The sequence below is a fragment of the Microcebus murinus genome, chromosome 5 (genome assembly GCF_040939455.1).
Source record: "Microcebus murinus isolate Inina chromosome 5, M.murinus_Inina_mat1.0, whole genome shotgun sequence".
In the NCBI taxonomy this organism is placed as follows: domain Eukaryota; kingdom Metazoa; phylum Chordata; class Mammalia; order Primates; family Cheirogaleidae; genus Microcebus; species Microcebus murinus.
The window spans coordinates 44,975,831-44,988,302 of NC_134108.1; the positions used below are offsets into that span (position 1 = coordinate 44,975,831).

General features: G+C 35.1%; 1 long non-coding RNA gene across 1 annotated transcript; it reads right to left on the bottom strand.

Moving 5' to 3' along the window:
• Nucleotides 1–519: 519 nt before the first annotated feature.
• On the bottom strand, nucleotides 520–11,252 carry LOC142870884 (uncharacterized). The gene is made up of 3 exons (XR_012919208.1): nucleotides 11,140–11,252; nucleotides 7,344–7,429; nucleotides 520–1,762 (listed from the first exon to the last, which is right to left on the bottom strand). It is a non-coding gene; the product is annotated as an uncharacterized LOC142870884 (long non-coding RNA).
• Between the last annotated feature and the right edge of the window lie 1,220 nt (nucleotides 11,253–12,472).

The window sequence follows — 12,472 nt, forward strand, 5'->3', positions numbered from 1 at the left end:
TACATAGTGAAAAGAAGTTAGGAAATGTAATAGAACAGAAAGTTAGTTTATCTTCATAGTTTATAAAGTTCTAAAAGACTAAATAGCTTATTTGCATGGTTCTTCACACCTCCATCTTTACAAACTAGATGAAAGAACACTAAAAAGATAACTACTTTTCACCTTTATTACCTCTTAAGTTGGTTTCAAACAAACAGTAGGCATAACAGCTAAATTTCTTACCCCTTGAGAAAGACAGTATATAGACATACACACACACACACACACACACAGGAGAAGAAAGTCAGAGCTGATAGAACACCGAATGATTCTGCTTTATCTGAAAAGTATAGGTCAGTGTCAAGCTTCCTTAGAGATATTTAAAATAAAAAAATCACAAGTTCAAAATCTCACATGTATTATCCTTTTAAGAAAGCATTTCTCTAGCTCTTCTTCTCTTAATTAACATGTTTGAGGAAAGTAATCAAATAAAAGCACTAGCAATTGGAGGAATTTATTTTTAATGAGACCAGACATCATTCTTCAACTATCTTGAGGAGATCTGGAAATTGCCTATGGCCATATATCACTGCTGGAAACTCTAGAAAAAGGGTCCCTACCCTGAGCTGCAGTTCAGCGGCGCTCATCATTCTCCCTGTTGAGCCAGCTCTCAAGAAAAATTATGTGTATAGCAGCACCTTGAACAGATGGCTTAGAGACAAGTTAGAAATGGAAATGCCTATGAGAAGAAAATTGTAAAAGTCAAGCCTAGACTTCAAAGCACAAGTAGTAGACTGCTCACCAGCCCACCTCTCTAGGTATGGGATGGAAAGGTAGAGTTTTCTGACACATGTGTTAGCCAGACTTCTTCTGCCCCTTTGGTCCATGCCATACTCCAACTGGCTGCCTTGTATGGCTGCCCCAACTCTGTGAGTGACAAGGAGGGGATACATTCATTCTTTCTTTCTCAGCAGTCAGTTCTTAGGTAGACTCAATCCGAGGTAGCATTAGATGAGAGATATATGGTCTTCCAATTTCCTTCCCTTTTTTTCACATGTATCTCTGCGACCAGAGCTTGTTTTCTTCCCCAGCCCTTAGCTGTATGCCCTGTTTTTCCTTATCATTCGGTATCCCTGTAGCACAAGACCTGAGAATGTGCCTTGCCGTGCTGCAACTGCGGTGAGCGTGATGGATCAGAGAACCCGGCTACTTTATTCTAAATCCTCCACTGTGTTGGCTGAGGTCGTGCTTCCTATGGGCTGCTCCAAGGCAATAAATGATTGCAGCAGAAATGCTAAGGCGGGCACATTTTTGAGATTCAAACTCCTCTTTCAGGTAACTTTGGCTCAGGAACTACTCATAGGCTTAGTCAAAACTTTCTTAAAACTATACTGCTCTCTACAACTTTTCCTGCCTAACCTTCCTTCCTTCCCTCGTTGCACAGGGGCCAACTTGCATCATGATTTGAAATTGCTCCCAGCTTTCCTCCATTTTCCCTCTAATCCAACCTCTTGAGTCTGCTTCTTGGAGGACCCAAAACTAACACAGTGGCTTCTTTACTTCTCCTGATCTGTTCTGTGACATATTCCTTGAAGGTGTTCTGAGTGACAAGCTGCTAGGAAAAATTAACTGCAGCTAAAGGTGCCTGGTGTGTTGACTTGAGCAAGTCCACAGTCAGTCAATTGGCAACATGCCTCAGTGCCCATAACAGTGACACAGTGACATGGAGGATCCTAGGGTGGAATGTAGAGTTGGAACTCTAATAAAGAACTCTAATGAGATCCTAGGAGAGAAAAGGCACACATAAAGTTACTAGAAAGCACTAAACAATAAAACACGTCAAGTGGTAAAATTAACAAAACATGCAGAAAATACATCTAGAGCAAAGTTCCACTTTCCTATTCAGAGATATCTTTTTGTATCAACAGCTTGGAATAGGCCAGGGAACATACACTGAGCTGCTTATCAAAATCTGGACAAGAACTGTGAAAAAAAAGGAGAATGAAATTCTAAAGCAACACAGGGGTCATCCTGCTTATCTTAAAACAGGGGTCATCAAACTTTTTCTGAAAATAGCCAGATAAGGTACATAAATCATTCTTGGTCTGGGGCCCACGGAAAGCCAAGAAGAGAGTCAAATTTGGTGGTTTGCAACCCCTGGCCTAGAACAGTGGTTAGCATTCATATATGCCCAAGCGGCAATTCAGTATACATAAAAATACCACATTTATATTTGGTTCAAAATGAAAATAATTTGATATCATCCTAGCAGAGAAGCATATACTTAAATTTACTGTTTAATTTAAATGATCAGCTTAATTGAATAGGAATATTACTGAAAGAATCAGCATTTTTCTGAAGTTGTCAACATTTTAATTATCTTAGTATATTTGAGAAGTAGCAAAAAGTTTTCAAATCTTTCAGGCTGAAATTGGAGGACCATCTAAGTGGAGCATACAAGCACCCAGACTCAAGCTGGCCCTGCCACTTAGTTTTAATTGCAAGGGAGGAGGCTACCCTCACTCCTTTTGATACTTTGGTTTCCCCTATCCAAACTTTGCTACAAACCATGTTTGTTTATCATTAGTAATAATGATGATCTAGTTACTTATTAAGTATTTTTCTTTATGTGTTTTTCCTTGGTATACAACCTACCTCATATAATTGAACACTATGAGGTTGATTTAATGAATGATGGTACTGGATTGGAGAGAGGTGACATGATTTGACCGAGGTCACAGAATCAATCTATCTGTAGTAGACTTTTTTTTTTTTGTCCTTACCAGCATAATATTCTTTCTCTTTCTTCTGGTAGTAGAGCTATTTTCCTACTGTCCCACACTGGGCAGGATTCTGGTAGGTATATCATTTATATGGACAGCCCTGTTTTTCACTGACATAACCCCATAATTGTGGGTGAATCACCAGAATGGATAATCAGAGTAGACTCAGTGATTGGTCAAGGACCAGAGGTCAAACAATAGCTGTGGATGCTGGGAAGAAAATGATCTTTCTGCTTTCATGATAGACAGTGTTAAATGTCACCTATATTTAGGGTACTGGTGGCTTTTTTTGTCCCTACACAAACACAGCCTGCTGATGAATGAAGCCAGTGTTGGGAAAAGTAGAGCTGAAAGATGGAAATAAAGAAAATCCTATGACATGCTCTGAAACCAACTATAGCTGAAGCTGATACCAACCCTTGGACTTGCCAGTAGAAAAAACCAATAAATGCTCCTTTCGTTTAAAATATAGTTGGGTTTCTATTAACACAACAAGAAAAGTCTTGTCTAATACAATATTAAAGCCAAACTTTTACCCAGTCCCTCTGACTATATAACCACATTAATTAATGCTGTAATTCTTCATCAAAAACAAATTAGAATTGACAGTCATATCACTGTTACAAGTATAATCAAGATAAAATGTAGGCAGCTAAATGTCCTGTGCATAGTTCCACCATGGTAATTAGAATTTTTATTATAATTAGCTTTTTTGTATTTTTCCATGAATCTCTTAATGACATTGATCATATCTTATTCATCTTTGTAATCCTTCTGTTGAGCAGTTAGTCCCTAAGACTTAAAATGTGCACAATAAATGTCATTTGAATAAACAAATATTTACAGTAACTTACCAATAAGAGAATTTCACCTTGTTTCAAGTTAACTTGAAACATATTGTCCAAGACAGTTGCATGCCCCAATCCTGAGAGACAATCTTAATTAAGATCTTTGTTTATATGGTCTGACCTCATCTGTAATAACTCTATTACAATATACTCTAGTTCATCACTTTTCTCCCCATCTTACTTTGGTTTTCTTGATAATACTTATTGAAATATTTACCATTTATTCTTTGTTTTCTTTCACTAGAATGTAAGCTTTCTGAAAGTAATGTCTAACATAGAGACGGCTCTCAAAAATAATTGATTAAATACTTATAATGCAAACAGAGTAACTGGTGATGCATTTGATTCTACATTTCCTCTGTCTTCCAATACATTTTAGATATTCCTTCAATATTTTATAATGAAAAGCATGACAGTTAAATCTAACATATGTTTATTCTAATGTAATGGAAATATGCTTTAAAAATTATGAAATGTTCTCCTCAGTAAACTATCTTGACATTGTATGAACTCTGAATCTAAAAATCTTCTACTTAATCCATACTGGTAATCATATTGATTAACATAGTATTGCCTTAAGACAATCTGATAAACCAGCCATCTGTGTGCTCATGTTGTTATGGTAATGCTACCTAAGCCTAGATTAACTATAAAAATATATTAAGGTTTAGTGAAATCTAGATGTATATCATGATTGATCCATATAAATTGGTCAAATGCTATTTTGAAATACTTTCTTTGAATTTGACTTTTATATAACCTACTATAATTATCTATAATGATCGACTTTGGAATGAATACATAAATAAAGCCAAAGCAATGATAACTTACTAGTATAATTATATTTTTTAAAACTCTATAATTTAAAAATATATTTAGGTGGTGCAAATTCAGATAAAAATATCTTCTGATAAAAAGTGATCATGAAAAGAATGACATGGCAGATTAACTAGAGAATTTTATTTTTACTTCTTGTTTTATTAACCTCTCTATTGGATTGACAGCTTTGGAAACTATGGCAATCAGCTTTACTCCCTCTCTTCTTGCTTATGTGCCTAAGCATTTCTCTTTTTGGTAATCTTTAGGGCTGTTGAAAATGACATGCTAGGTATTTTTCTTTGAATGACATGAACTTTTAAAAAATATTATATTGCAATTACAATACAAAGCAGTAGCCCTGTGTAATTAAAATGATAACAGTGTATTATGTATGTCCTGCTGACACCAAATACCTAGCTGCTTCTTGCTCTTTATTTTTCCAGTTATCAGAAAGAACAGCTGTGGTTCTACATGGGGTCCACCTGGCAGCTTGAAGCCTCCAGATGCCAACTCCTGCTTTAAAAAGAAAGAGAAAGCACTCTTCCTTAAAGGTAATGTTTCCTTCAGAGGTAACTGGCATCGGAGTATAGATGAAAAAAGAGAAATTAGAGGAGAAAAGGACCAGACTTCCATTTGATTTTCACCTGTAACAAATGCAGATGACTTGTAGTGAAAATAAACAGTTCCCTGACCAATGGATTATTCCTTTCTATTTGAAAAATGTAAGTGAAGTCTCAGCTTACATTTTTATGTGCAAATGGGTAATTTGGCTTTTTTGATCTTAACTTTTTAAAGAGGAGATTGGCCAAAGCTTTCCTCCCTACTACAGAGAAGAGATAGGTATGTGACATTTACACCAAGGGGATGGAGCCGTGAGAAATATCATAAAATGAAACCCTAGGGGAAGGAAGCAGGGCAGGCAAGGTTTTATGTGTATCTTATTAAATCCCAAGCTCTTTTGTTTTGAAGCTTTCATAAAACATTAAGTATAAGCTAAAAGTTTTAGACTCTAGACTGATCAAATACTCTTAATTTAGAGTTTATATAAAAGTATACATACAATGTGATTAAATACTTGAATATGACAAATGACTAGAGGAAATTTAGACTTATTTGTTTTGTAAAGATCACACCAAAATGCTGGATTTGCAAATGTATAGTACTGGTTACCTAAAAAGGTGTGTGTATCTATTTCTGATTACTTATCTGTATTTTTTCTGGAGAGGAAAATTTCCAAATTATATTCATTTGTTAATTGAGACCAAAAGAAGAAAAACAAGCCATCACAATTACAGCTGTGTTTGGGAAAACAAATTTCTGCCTTGAAGTTTTAATTTATCTTCAAAAAGAATCCCCTCTCTTTGCTATTCTAATCATGAATCATAATTCAACTGGACTCAGTCATGTTTGCAAGAATGAATTTACCCACTTGTATCAAAATTTCAAGTTCACTTTTCCTTTTAGCATTCTCACAGTCTATATATCTATGCTGATATATGTATAACCATTAAAATTAAGTTGGGCACGGTGGCTCACATCTGTAATCCCAGCACTTCGGGAGTCTGAAAGGGGAGGATTTCTTGAGGCCAGCCTGGGCAACATAGCAAGACCTGGTTGCTACAAAAAATTCATAAAATTAGCTGGGCATGGTGGGGCACGCCTGTAGTCCTAGTTACTTGGCATGCTGAGGCACAAGGGTCCCTTCACTTGAACCAAAACTCAAAGCTGCAGTACTGCACTCCAGCCTTGGTGACAGAGTGAGACCCTGTCTCTAAAAAAAGAATAAAAATAAAAGATTCAATTACTTTTCTTCATATGATATCCTAGAGCCATTTTGCAGTTCTTCTTCCAGTATAACTTTATTATATGCATATCATATTGTTTTGTGACTATGTATATGTCTCCAAGTAATGCCTTTTCTTTCACTCTATTTGAATAACTATTTAAAAAAATTCTATCTTCTTTCACTACTTTATACTTGAATCATAGCCCCTACTAGCTAATTTACAACTTGTACCAAGACAGTCTTATAAATGCCACCATAATAAAATAATCCTATAGTCAAAAAATTAATATGTAAACCTTCCTAAAAAACTGAAGAACAGATGTGTAGTCCTTGCCCACACCCTCAAATATTTAAGTTTGCTTAAATATTTGTTCACTGTCAAGTAGCTACCCTTCTTTATAATCAACAACTCCAACAATTCTTATTTTTAATTTATTAACACAGAGCCATCTCATTTCTTATTATACAGGGTGTCCCAAAAGTCTCATTACAAAGGAAAAATTTTGAAAAATTTCGTAAAAAAATATTTTGTAAATAAAGGTACATTTAGCTACAATTTCCCATTTTCCCAATTTCCCATTTCCCTAAGGCAATTTTGAGGGCACTATGTACTTAAAATAAGACTTAACCAATACCTTTTCCATAGAACCTCCAATTCTGAGAGCCACGTATTTCAAAGACTAAGAGCACTCAGGTACAACTGTAATCTGCAGATTGTCTTCTTAGGAATTCTTAATAGCGTCCATTTATAGACTAAACAACACAAAATAAAAGGCAAAGCAATGTGTGGAAAAATTCAGATAACTCAGAATAAAAAAGACCTTTAAAATTAAAATCCCACAAAATCCCATTCATTTAAACCCCTACAATTGGGCACTGCTATTTAGAATACTAGTATTTTTAGATGAATATGCTATATTTATCTTCATTTTTAAAGATACAGAACAATGGTAATAAAGCTGTATATTTGTTTTATTTATTACCAGAACAATGGTAATAAAACTGTATATTTGCACTTTTAAATTCCTTAAATATTAAAATTGAGAGCAAGCAGTTTATTCATGTAATTTTATTTTTCTTCCAAATCAAGGCTTGAAATCCAACTAGTTTAAAGCATCTGAAACCCACCTCTCTAAGAACAGGCACACCTGCAGAAGAGCAAAGTTCTCATTGACCTTGGGAACACAGCAGTTTCAATGGAATAATCTCATTTACTAAAAAGAAAACCATATGTGAATCAACATTAACCACTCTTAGCCCACATCAGGGATGATGGCTCCCTTGGCACTAGTTTGAATTTTGAGCTAAGGAATTTGGCCTGAGCTTCCCCCATGCTTAGCCAGAACAGATTGATAAAGAGGTACAACATTAGCTTAATCAGTTGCTCCATATTTCTGCATTTTTCTAAATATGTCCCTCATAAGTCTGCTTTCAATGGAAATAGAGAAAGAATGCTTCCACATATATTTTTTCTTCTAAAACCAGTTCCCCATGCATCAGAATGCATTGAACTTAGCAAATATGAGTAATAGCACTACTAATACATTTATTGCGCACCTACTTTGTGTCAGGAACCAGCTTTTAAAACTTTACTTTGTTTCTTTGTTACTTTGAGTCCAAAAAATTACTTTGTTTCTCATATCTACAAAAATTCATCTAAAATAACTATTATCCCCATGAAACAGATAAGAAAACTAAGGATCAGAGAGGCTATGTGATTTGCCCAATGGAAGATTAATTACATAGGGCCCACAAAACATTTATAATATAATGATGATCCATAAGCATTGATTAACATTTTTCTACCTTTTGTACTTAAAAGGCAAATAGCCAACTTTTATATAGTGTTTATCATATGCTGGGCATTGCTCTGAGCACTTTATATGCATTAACTCACTAAGTATTTCTAGTAACTCTTTGAGGAAATTGTTGTTATTATTCCCATTCTACAGGGAAGGAAACTGAGACAGAGGGAGTTCAAGTAACTTGCCCAAGGTCAAAAAGCTGATAAACAAAGGAACCATGATTTAACCCAGCAATTGGCTCCAGACTATGTGCTTTTAACCATGATGTTATATAAATATTAAGTAGATTCCAAATAGCCCTTTTTATATTTGTTTATTAAAATGTATCACTACATGCTACTTGTACATTGGGATTTATTAGAACAATACAGAATGTCAGTGTGAGTAATTCTACTCTAATCCTCTACCTGCCAAAACATGGGCAGGGGAGACATATCAGGTATCAGAGGCATCATGCTGTATAAGAAGAATTCTGGGTTTTTTCCAGCAGTCAAAAATTTCAGAGCAGTAAGCATTTCATCCTAAATAAAGGTGATTTTTGCAGACCCCCTACCACATCTAAACAGTACCACAAACAGTGGGTGGGAGGAGATATACATAAACAGCCTTATAGTACTACGAGAGGTGGCACCTGACGTATAATTTCCATGAAGTTGCCTTTTCTGAGTGACAGCATCATCACAATTGTGATGCATAAAGATAATATAGTGAATATGAAAGGAAATGAATGCATATGCGGTGGATGGCACTTCATAAAAGAAGGGAAATCTAAGAGAATAATAAAATTCTGTTTGAAATAAAGGAATAAAAGGGATAATGTTATAATATCTAGTAATTTCTGATGGGTTTGTTGAATTTGAAGCGGAGGAAAAGAAATGATTAACAATCTGTCTTATGGGAACTGGTCATGATGTAACAGCTTGAATTGAGAGATTTGTTCTACAAAAGCCAAAAGACTTGTTAGCAAATAATAATTTCATTAAACAATAAAAAATATGTATCTGTAGAGGAAAGACAATTACAACATTCTTTTCACTTAATAAAATAGCAAATATCACCACTGAACTCAGACATGGGCACTGCCCAGATTTTAAGTCTTGAGATAGTCATAAGAATGGGAGTCTCTCTGAGTGTTGGTGTTGTTTCCTTCCTCCATCCCTCCTTTCTTACTCCCCTGAGAGGTCAGCCTGGGACAATTACAGGGTTGCTATCACAGCAGCTGTCCCTGTTGCATGGTGCTGGTTTTCTGCATGGAAAAAATGTGGACTCCAGAGAGATATGATAATGTGAGGTAACATTAAATCTGAATCTGGTAGGGGAAGACACAGGTTTATTGTACTATAGGAAAAAAATACTGAATATAAATTCTTTCCTTAGAATTTTTATTGTTACCATTGTCATTCTGGTTTTACTTAGCCACTAATACTCTGAAGTGAATTATCTGAATTGAATTAATGAAGTATACAAATAACTTAAGGAAGTTTCAACCCCTAGTTTCTAGCCCCTGTATATAATTTAATGAACAAATAAGAGAAGATGAAATGATAAAATGAATGCATTGTTTTCTTAATCAAAGTAGATAAAATGTTTTTGAAAATTTAATATCTTCTCTTAAGCTATAAAATCTATTAATATGACTTTTTTTCTAAAAAGAAAAGAAAATATTTCTCTTTTGCCTCTTTCTTAGAATTGTCTAATCCACCTAAAAGCCACTTTCTACATTTCAGAACTTGACTGCTCACCACCCTCAAGAGGAGATTCCTACATAATCATTTAAAAATTTCAAAATGTATGGTTTTGGAGAATTATGTATTCATTATGACTACATCCAAAGCTTGGTATCAAAAGCTAAACTATTTTTTCTTCTGAAATATAAGTACTGCAACTAAGGTGGCGTGGCACTATTGAAAGCAGCTTGCCATATGCCTTTGATTTCACTGACAGACATGCCATCTGCCACCACATTCAATAATAATTCAAAAAAAAAAATCAAAAAGAATAATGGCAGAAGATTGTGACCAAATGCAAAAATATTGTCCCTCATGTGTGGTCTGGGATCAGACTTGGGTACTCGTTCCGATTACTTCTAGACATGAAGTCAATGACAGACAGAATCAACTAAGTTCCCCTTTCTCCTGTGGATGAAGAACTGAGAACAATGTAGTTCACTCAGTGTGATTATTGATACAGATTTAGAGAGAAGTCTTTGATGTGAATGTAAAACCCAAAGAACCTAAGGCAATTTATATTTTAAAGGAGTTTTGGCCCAGGGACTGGGATTAAAACAGGGAGAACTTTCTTATGCACAGTTAATTTATTTGTAAAAATTCAATACCTTCAAGGGGGGTTGATGAGAGAAAAAATGGCAAGAAATTGGGGACTCTTAGGGAGAATATATTTATATTGAGGGAAATGTGTAAGTCTATTTTGGTACTATATTTTATTAAGTGCTAAATCATCCAAGTGTGTATTTTAACTCTATATAATAAAATTACTATGATAAATCCCTTAAGATGATTCCAAAAGAACAGAGGTAATTTTTCTAAGAAGCTTAAAAATAGAAATCTCCCTCAAATGCATCTAGACAGTGCCCTTACAGTCACTATTTTGCCCCAAAAGTGAAAAAGAGTAGAACAAAATTTAAATTATACAGGAAAAACTTTATAAGTAACCATGTGTTTATTTGAAGGAGGAAAAGATTCAAACCCTAAGAACCAAATTTTGGCTGAGAGAATACTGTGTTAGTCCATTTCGTGTTGCTATAACTGAACACCTGACTGAGGCTGGGTAATTTATAAAGAAAAGATTTGTTTTGCTCACAGTTCTGCAGGCCAGGAGGTTCAAGAAGCACAACACCAGTGTCTGCCCAGCTTCTGTTTTTTTGTGCTGTACCATGATGTGACAGAAGGTCAAAGTTCCGGGAAGTGGACACACATGCAAAAAGACAAAACCTGAGGGGCATCCTGGCTTAATAACAATGCACTCTGTGGGAACCAAATTATTCCTACAACTATTTCAGTCTCCCCTGAGCAAGAACTCTCTGGTTACCTGGAGAAGGGCACCAAGTCGTTCATAAGGGACCTGCCCCTGTGACCCATACACCTCCCACCAAGCCTCACCTTCCAACACCAGCACATTAGGAATCAACCTGAGTTTTGGTAGGGACAAGCAAAACATATCTAAACCATAGCAGACACCATATGAACAATGCAGCTGGATTTTGGCCAATGTTTTCCTTGTAAAAGAAAAGAAAGAACATATCACTAAACTACAAAACTAATTTTGAGAACAAAATACAAACCTGTTTCAAAAATCTATAGCCAATATTACAGGGCACTCTTGGGCCTAGCTTGTGAGATTTATTTGAGATATTTTATTCCAGATAACCAAGAGAAAAAATGGTTTCTGAATAATAGAATTTACAGTACTCTTCTAAGAAATAAAGTTAAATGGAAATGTATTACAGCTCCCCCAAAGTATCTAATTATTACAAATAACTATTTGGCCCTCTCTAGCAAGTTTATACCACCATTTATAGAAAAGTATTTAATAGGCACCTAAAAAGGCATTATAGGAAAAGAAGGTAAGTAATATATGCCATTTATATATCACTTTATAATTTATTTACAATATATTTTTACTTGCTTTATTTATAAAACATATTTTCCTGTTTTATCATAACAAACTCAGGCTTAGCAGGGTTAATCACCTGCCTAAAGTCAAACCACTAAGTGTTGGAATCAGAAGTGAACATAGGTCTTGGGCTCCTTGTGCTCTAGTACCTTTCAGCCCAAGATACTGCACTTCAACATTCAGGGTTTGAAATACAATTCCACATGGTTCCCCTCAATATTTTCCATCTTCTTTGATTGGAAGTACACTGGAAACAGTCACATTTTAAGCTTTCCTCAGCAACAGACATTTCTGTATAAACTAAGGATTTAGAAATTTACATGCAAAAGTGAGGAGAAGTATCTTTATGTCACAATTTGACACAATCTAGTTGTGTGGCAAGTTATTCATGCATGAAATAAACATAGTAAACAAGATGTCCCCACTAAAAAAATCATGTATTGACATAAAAAAGTGATCATTTTATCAGTGCAATTAGACAATCAGACATTGTATCATCGGGTTAATGTAGAATAAACACCTATGAATTTGTCTATCCAAGTCCAATTTGCACACATAGTTTATTAAAACTTGTTGGCATAGCACAGTAGTTATTAGGGAGAGAATCTTGAGTAGTAAAATGAACAATCTCTCTGCAAATTATCCAATAACTTATTTGTGGAGAAGGTCCAATTTCAGAAACACTTCTGTTGCTCTGGAAATCCTACTTGAGATGCAGGGGTCACAGCAAATGTAGGTGTCTCCCAGGGAAATCTTCAAAGATGAGATGAATGGGGTAATGCAAGAAAAGTCTAAAATGTGCTGAATTTGTTGGAGAAA